The following is an 8,362-nucleotide window of genomic DNA, read 5'->3' as shown; positions in this document are numbered from 1 at the left end:
TTGTGTTTTGGTGCTTGATCCCTATTTTGGGTGCCCACCTTGCACCAAGTGCGCACCCGGGGCAAACCGAGCGCCTTGGTGCACCGGGGCAAGATCGAGCGTGCACCCGAGGCGCCCCGAACATGCACCAAGGTGCACTCGGCCCACATGTGAGCGCAGGTCGTTGCGCCCGAGGTGGTGTGTGGGCACCGCGTTGCAGACGGGACACTGCACGCACACGACGCCCCCTCCAGGTGCACGCACGTAGGCCGGGCCGGGTGCACACCCGACGCCCTAGCAAGGTGCGCGCACCCGGGCAGGGCTCACACTTGGCGAACGGGGCGCACTTCGCGAGGGAGGGTGTGCACCTCGACGGGGGTGGGTGGCCGGGGTGGATTCGCACGTGGGTCGCGGTTTGCTAAGTACACACTGCGACAAGCTCATAACGGGTGCGATCATACCAGCATTAGTGCACCGGATCCCATCAGAACTCCGCAGTTAAGCGCGCTTGGGCCGGAGTAGTACTGGGATGGGTGACCTCCCGGGAAGTCCCGGTGTTGCACCCTTTTTTAGTTTTTCGCCGGGCGTCGCAATGCTATTTGAATAAACCTTTTGCCCGTTTGCGTTCTCGTCGGGGCCGGGCCGGGCCGGGGTGCGCTGCCCGCACTACCGCGCGCGCGGGGGCGACACCGAGCGCGCACCCGAGGCACCCCGAGCACACAGGCCACGGTGCAACCCGGGCGTTGTGCGCGCACCCCGGTGCGCCCGAGGTGCTGCGCGCGCACCCAGGTGAAATCGGTGTGCACCTCGGCCAGTGCGCGCTCGGTCGAGTCGCGCACGTTGGCCAAGGTGCACGGTGATGTTTCTTACTCTAAGGTTCCGCACCAGACGCCCGGGACAGGTGAGCGAAGCTGGGCGGGGCCGGGTGCGCGGCCGGGGCAGGTGCACGCAGCTGGAGAGAGCTTTGGAGCACACTTCGGAGCGCACCAATGATGCGCTCCATTCAAAAGTTTCCTGAAAAGGCAAAAAAAGTTGAGATTATAGAATTTCCCACTTGAGAGATTGTAAAAAAAAAAAATTTAAAATGAAGGAAACGCGGGTGCCAAGGTGTGCGCAGCCCAGCCAAGGTGTGCGCACCAAGGCGCCCACCCTGGCGAAGGTGCACGCAAGGTGCGCACCCGAGGCAAACCGGACAATTAACCCAACTTTCGACTTCGCGCGCACCTTGGAGCGCACTTCGGAGCGCTCCTTGGTGCGCACCAATCTTGGGCACCTCGGAGTGCACCATGGCGCCCACCAAGGTGCGCACCCGGGGCAAACCGAGCTCCGACTTCGTGCGCACCTTGGAGCGCACGAAAGGTGCGCACCATGGCGCCCACCAAGGTGCGCAGCCCAGCCAAGGCGTGCGCATCAAGGTGCGCACCCTGGCGAAGGTGCGCACCCGGGGCAAACCGAGCTCCGACTTCGTGCGCACCTTGGAGCGCACAAAAGGTGCGCAACCCAGCCAAGGTGTGCGCACCCCGGTCAAACCGAGCTCCGAATCGTGCGCACCAGAGGTGCACGCCATCGTGCGCACCTTGGAGCACACTTCGGAGCCCTCCTTGGTGCGCGCCGATGTTGCGCACCTCGGAGCGCACCCGGGGAAAACAATGCAATTAACCCGACTTTCGACTTCGTGGGCACCTCGGAGCGCTCTCGGGTTCGCACCTCGGAGCACACCGAGGTGCGCACCTTTGATGCGCTGCCTTCACCAATTTCCAGAAAAGGCAAGAAAACATTGAGAAGGTGTGCGCACCGAGGTGCCCACCCTGGCGAAGGTGCACGCGAGGTGCGCACCCGGGGCAAACCGGGCTCCGACTTCGTGCACGCCGCACCTTGGAGCACACTTCGGAGCGCTCCTTGGTGCGCACCAGGGCGCGCAACCCAGCCGAGGTGCCCACCCCGGCGAAGGTGCACGCGAGGTGCGCACCCGGGGCAAACCGGGCTCCGACTTCGTGCACGCCATGGTGCCCACCGCGGCGAAGGTGCACGCGAGGTGCGCACCCGGGGCAAACCGGGCTCCGACTTCGTGCACGCCGCACCTTGGAGCACACTTCGGAGCGCTCCTTGGTGCGCACCATGGTGCCCACCAGGGCGCGCAACCCCGCCGAAGGTGCACGCGAGGTGCGCACCCGGGGCAAACCGGGCTCCGACTTCGTGCACGCCGCACCTTGGAGCACACTTCGGAGCGCTCCTTGGTGCGCACCATGGTGCCCACCAGGGCGCGCAACCCCGCCGAAGGTGCACGCGAGGTGCGCACCCGGGGCAAACCGGGCTCCGACTTCGTGCACGCCATGGTGCGCACCGCGGCGAAGGTGCGCACCCGGGGCAAACCGGGCTCCGACTTCGTGCACGCCGCACCTTGGAGCACACTTCGGAGCGCTCCTTGGTGCGCACCAGGGCGCGCAACCCAGCCGAGGTGCCCACCCCGGCGAAGGTGCACGCGAGGTGCGTACCCGGGGCAAACCGGGCTCCGACTTCGTGCACGCCGCACCTTGGAGCACACTTCGGAGCGCTCCTTGGTGCGCACCATGGTGCCCACCAGGCCGCGCAACCCAGCCAAGGTGTGCGCACCAAGGTGCACGCGAGGTGCGCACCCGGGGCAAACCGGGGTCCGACTTCGTGCACGCCGCACCTTGGAGCACACATCGGGGCGCTCCCGGGTTCGCACCGGCGTTGCGCACCGTGGTGGGCACCTCGGAGCACACCAAGGTGGGCAGCGAGGTGCGCACCTTTGATGCGATGCCTTCACTAATTTCCATAAAAGGCAAAAAAAAAACGAGATTTTAAAATTTCCGTTTTGAAAGATAGTGAGAAAAAGGGAATGCTGGTGCCATCTTGAGCCCGCCCTGGTGCGCAGCCCAGCCAAGGTGTGCGCACCAAGGTGCCCACCCTGGCGAAGGTGCGCGCCCGGGCAATTAATCCAACTTCCAACTTCGCGCGCGCCAGGGTGGGAGCGCACCCAACAACCGGGCCTGGGAAGAGCCAATGCGAGAAACCCCACCAAACGCTCTGACAAAAAAAGAGGGGGCGCTCCAGTAACCCCGCTTCGGAGCGCACCCTGGGCAAACCCAGCCAAGGTGCCCACCCCGGCCAAGGTGCAGGCGAGGTGCGCACCCGGGGCAAACCGGGCTCCGACAACGTGCACGCCGCACCTTGGAGCACACTTCGTAGCGCTCCCGGGTGCGCACCTCAGAGCACACCAAGGTGGGCAGCGAGGTGCGCACCTTTGATGCGCTGCCTTCACTAATTTCCAGAAAAGGCAAAAAAAAAAGGAGATTTTAAAATTTCCGTTTTGAAAGATAGTGAAAAAAACGGAACGCGCGTGCCATCTTGAGCCCGCCCTGGTGCGCAGCCCAGGTAAGGTGCCCACCCTGGCAAAGGTGCGCACCCGGGCAATTAACCCTACTTCCGACTTCGTGCGCGCCAGGGTGGCAACCGGGCCTCGGAAGAGCCAATGCGAGAAACCCCACCAAACGCTCCGACAAAAAAAGAGGCGGCGCTCCAATAACCCCGCTTCGGAGCGCAGCCGGGGCAAACCCAGCCAAGGTGCCCACCCCGACGAAGGTGCACGCGAGGTGCGCACCCGGGGCAAACCGGGCTCCGACAACGTGCACGCAGCACCTTGGAGCACACTTCGAAGCACTCCCGGGTGCCCACCGGCGTTGCGCACCGTGGTGGGCAGCGAGGTGCGCACCTTTGATGCGCTGCCTTCACTAATTTCCAGAAAAAGGCAAAAAAAAATGAGATTTTAAAATTTCCGTTTTGAAAGATAGTGAAAAAAAAGGAACGCGGGTGCCATCTTGAGCCCGCCCTGGTGCGCAGCCCAGGCAAGGCATGCGCACCAAGGTGCCCACCCGAGGTGCACACCCGGGGCAAACCGGGCTCCGACTTCGTGCAGGCCGCACCTTGGAGCACACTTCGGAGCGCTCCTTGGTGCGCACCATGGTGCCCACCAGGGCGCGCAACCCAGCCAAGGTCTGCACACCAAGGTGCCCACCCCGGCGAAGGTGCACGCGAGGTGCGCACCCGGGGCAAACCGGGCTCCGACTTCGTGCACGCCATGGTGCCCACCGCGGCGAAGGTGCACGCGAGGTGCGCACCCGGGGCAAACCGGGCTCCGACTTCGTGCACGCCGCACCTTGGAGCACACTTCGGAGCGCTCCTTGGTGCGCACCATGGTGCCCACCAGGGCGCGCAACCCAGCCAAGGTGTGCGCACCAAGGTGCACGCGAGGTGCGCACCCGGGGCAAACCGGGGTCCGACTTCGTGCACGCCGCACCTTGGAGCACACATCGGAGCGCTCCCAGGTTCGCACCAGCGTTGCGCACCTTTGATGCGCTGCATTCACTAATTTCCAGAAAAGGCAAAAAAAAACGAGATTTTAAAATTTCCGTTCTGAAAGATAGTGAAAAAAACGGAACGCGGGTGCCATCTTGAGCCCTTCCTGGTGCGCAGCCCAGGCAAGTTGTGCGCACCAAGGTGCCCACCCTGGCGGAGGTGCGCGCCCGGGGCAATCCGGGCTCCGACTTCGTGCACTGCATGGTGCCCACCAAGGCGCGCAACCCAGCCAAGGTGCCCACCGCAGCGAAGGTGCACGCGAGGTGCGCACCCGAGGTGCACACCCGGGGCAAACCGGGCTCCGACTTCGTGCACGCCGCACCTTGGAGCACACTTCAGAGCGCTCCTTGGTGCGCACCAGGGCGCGCAACCCAGCCGAGGTGCCCACCCCGGCGAAGGTGCACGCGAGGTGCGCACCCGGGGCAAACCGGGCTCCGACTTCGTGCACGCCATGGTGCCCACCGCGGCGAAGGTGCGCACCCGGGGCAAACCGGGCTCCGACTTCGTGCACGCCGCACCTTGGAGCACACTTCGGAGCGCTCCTTGGTGCGCACCATGGTGCCCACCAGGCCGCGCAACCCAGCCAAGGTGTGCGCACCAAGGTGCACGCGAGGTGCGCACCCGGGGCAAACCGGGGTCCGACTTCGTGCACGCCGCACCTTGGAGCACACATCGGGGCGCTCCCGGGTTCGCACCGGCGTTGCGCACCGTGGTGGGCACCTCGGAGCACACCAAGGTGGGCAGCGAGGTGCGCACCTTTGATGCGATGCCTTCACTAATTTCCATAAAAGGCAAAAAAAAAACGAGATTTTAAAATTTCCGTTTTGAAAGATAGTGAGAAAAAGGGAATGCTGGTGCCATCTTGAGCCCGCCCTGGTGCGCAGCCCAGCCAAGGTTTGCGCACCAAGGTGCCCACCCTGGCGAAGGTGCGCGCCCGGGCAATTAACCCAACTTCCAACTTCGCGCGCGCCAGGGTGGGAGCGCACCCAACAACCGGGCCTGGGAAGAGCCAATGCGAGAAACCCCACCAAACTCTCTGACAAAAAAAGAGGGGGCGCTCCAGTAACCCCGCTTCGGAGCGCACCCTGGGCAAACCCAGCCAAGGTGCCCACCCCGGCCAAGGTGCAGGCGAGGTGCGCACCCGGGGCAAACCGGGCTCCGACAACGTGCACGCCGCACCTTGGAGCACACTTCGTAGCGCTCCCGGGTGCGCACCTCAGAGCACACCAAGGTGGGCAGCGAGGTGCGCACCTTTGATGCGCTGCCTTCACTAATTTCCAGAAAAGGCAAAAAAAAAAGGAGATTTTAAAATTTCCGTTTTGAAAGATAGTGAAAAAAACGGAACGCGCGTGCCATCTTGAGCCCGCCCTGGTGCGCAGCCCAGGTAAGGTGCCACCCTGGCAAAGGTGCGCACCCGGGCAATTAACCCTACTTCCGACTTCGTGCGCGCCAGGGTGGCAACCGGGCCTCGGAAGAGCCAATGCGAGAAACCCCACCAAACGCTCCGACAAAAAAAGAGGCGGCGCTCCAATAACCCCGCTTCGGAGCGCAGCCGGGGCAAACCAAGCCAAGGTGCCCACCCCGACGAAGGTGCACGCGAGGTGCGCACCCGGGGCAAACCGGGCTCCGACAACGTGCACGCAGCACCTTGGAGCACACTTCGAAGCACTCCCGGGTGCCCACCGGCGTTGCGCACCGTGGTGGGCAGCGAGGTGCGCACCTTTGATGCGCTGCCTTCACTAATTTCCAGAAAAAGGCAAAAAAAAATGAGATTTTAAAATTTCCGTTTTGAAAGATAGTGAAAAAAAAGGAACGCGGGTGCCATCTTGAGCCCGCCCTGGTGCGCAGCCCAGGCAAGGCATGCGCACCAAGGTGCCCACCCGAGGTGCACACCCGGGGCAAACCGGGCTCCGACTTCGTGCAGGCCGCACCTTGGAGCACACTTCGGAGCGCTCCTTGGTGCGCACCATGGTGCCCACCAGGGCGCACCCGAGGCAAACCGGGCTCCGACTTCGTGCACGCCGCACCTTGGAGCACACATCGGAGCGCTCCCAGGTTCGCACCAGCGTTGCGCACCTTTGATGCGCTGCCTTCACTAATTTCCAGAAAAGGCAAAAAAAAACGATATTTTAAAATTTCCGTTCTGAAAGATAGTGAAAAAAACGGAACGCGGGTGCCATCTTGAGCCCTTCCTGATGCGCAGCCCAGGCAAGTTGTGCGCACCAAGGTGCCCACCCTGGCGGAGGTGCGCGCCCGGGGCAAACCGGGCTCCGACTTCGTGCACTGCATGGTGCCCACCAAGGCGCGCAACCCAGCCAAGGTGCCCACCGCAGCGAAGGTGCACGCGAGGTGCGCACCCGAGGTGCACACCCGGGGCAAACCGGGCTCCGACTTCGTGCACGCCGCACCTTGGAGCACACTTCAGAGCGCTCCTTGGTACGCACCAGGGCGCGCAACCCAGCCAAGGTGCTCACCCCGGCGAAGGTGCACGCGAGGTGCGCACCCGGGGCAAACCGGGCTCGGACTTCGTGCACGCCGCACCTTGGAGCACACATCGGAGCGCTCCCGGGTTCGCACCAGCATTGCGCACCTTTGATGCGCTGCCTTCACTAATTTCCAGAAAAGGCAAAAAAAAGAAAAAAATGAGATTTTAAAATTTCCGTTTTGAAAGATAGTGAAAAAAACGGAACGCGGGTGCCATCTTGAGCCCGCCCTGGTGTGCAGCCCAGGCAAGTTGTGCGCACCAAGGCACCCACCCTGGCCAAGGTGGGTCACGGGGTGGGTCCTAGGGTGGGTAACGGGGTGGGTACTAAGGTGCGTGCCAAGGTGGGTCATAGGGTGGGTGCCAAGGTGGGCACCAGGGTGGGTGTGCACCAACCCTAGCCAGGGTAGGTCACGGGGTGGTTGTCGGGGTGGGCGTCAAGGAGCCAAGGTGGGTGGCAAGTAGCCAAGTTGCGTGCCAAGGTGGGTGTCGGGGTGGGTGCCAAGGATCCAAGGTGGGTGCCAAGGAACCAAGGTGGGTGTCTGGGTGGGTGCCGAGGTGGGAGCCAGGGTGGGTCCCAAGGTGAGTGCAAAGGTGGGTGCCAGGGTCAAGGTGAGTGCCAATGTGGGTTCCAAGGTGCCAGGGTCAGGGTGAGTGCCAATGTGGGTTCAAAGGTGCTAAGTTGGGTGCGAGGTTGGGTGCGAGGGTGGGTGGGTGCCAAGGTGTGCTAGGTGGAAGCCCGGGTGGGTCGGCATCCCATGGGTGTCGAGTTGGGTGCCTGATGGGTGCTTCTTGTCAAGTTTTAGTCGTCGGGACTCATTTCGAGCCTTAGAGGTCGTTTCTTGTCCGGTTGCCCTGTCTTCGACCTGGGAACCCAATTTTGGTCCTCGGGTCCCATTTTTTTTTGTCTCGCATCCCACTTTTGGCCTGTGGCCTTTTCGGGGTCGATTCTCGTTTTGGGCATCAGAGCATGTTTCTTCTCCTAAAACCCAATATTTGTTTATTAAGTCTCGGAACACATTTTTGTTCTCGTGGACCCATCATGGGTCTTGGAACGCATTTGTGGTCCTTGGGTCCCATTTTGCATCCCGAAACTTGTGTTTTGGTGCTTGATCCCTATTTTGGGTGCCCACCTTGCACCAAGTGCGCACCCGGGGCAAACCGAGCGCCTTGGTGCACCGGGGCAAGATCGAGCGTGCACCCGAGGCGCCCCGAACATGCACCAAGGTGCACTCGGCCCACATGTGAGCGCAGGTCGTTGCGCCCGAGGTGGTGTGTGGGCACCGCGTTGCAGACGGGACACTGCACGCACACGACGCCCCCTACAGGTGCACGCACGTAGGCCGGGCCGGGTGCACACCCGACGCCCTAGCAAGGTGCGCGCACCCGGGCAGGGCTCACACTTGGCGAACGGGGCGCACTTCGCGAGGGAGGGTGTGCACCTCGACGGGGGTGGGTGGCCGGGGTGGATTCGCACGTGGGTCGCGGTTTGCTAAGTACACACTGCGACAAGCTCATAAC

At 63.0% G+C, this 8,362-nt stretch overlaps 1 non-coding gene across 1 annotated transcript; it reads left to right on the top strand.

Annotated features, from left to right (window-relative positions):
- The first annotated feature begins 426 nt into the window (after positions 1–426).
- LOC131865245 (5S ribosomal RNA) lies at positions 427–545 on the top strand. Its single transcript, XR_009363974.1, has one exon. It is a non-coding gene; the product is annotated as a 5S ribosomal RNA (ribosomal RNA).
- Positions 546–8,362: the final 7,817 nt, after the last annotated feature.

The sequence above is a fragment of the Cryptomeria japonica genome, unplaced genomic scaffold, assembly GCF_030272615.1.
Source record: "Cryptomeria japonica unplaced genomic scaffold, Sugi_1.0 HiC_scaffold_107, whole genome shotgun sequence".
Lineage (NCBI taxonomy): Eukaryota > Viridiplantae > Streptophyta > Pinopsida > Cupressales > Cupressaceae > Cryptomeria > Cryptomeria japonica.
The sequence above is the reverse complement of the archived record's forward strand: the minus strand, read 5'-3'. Positions and strand labels throughout refer to the sequence as shown.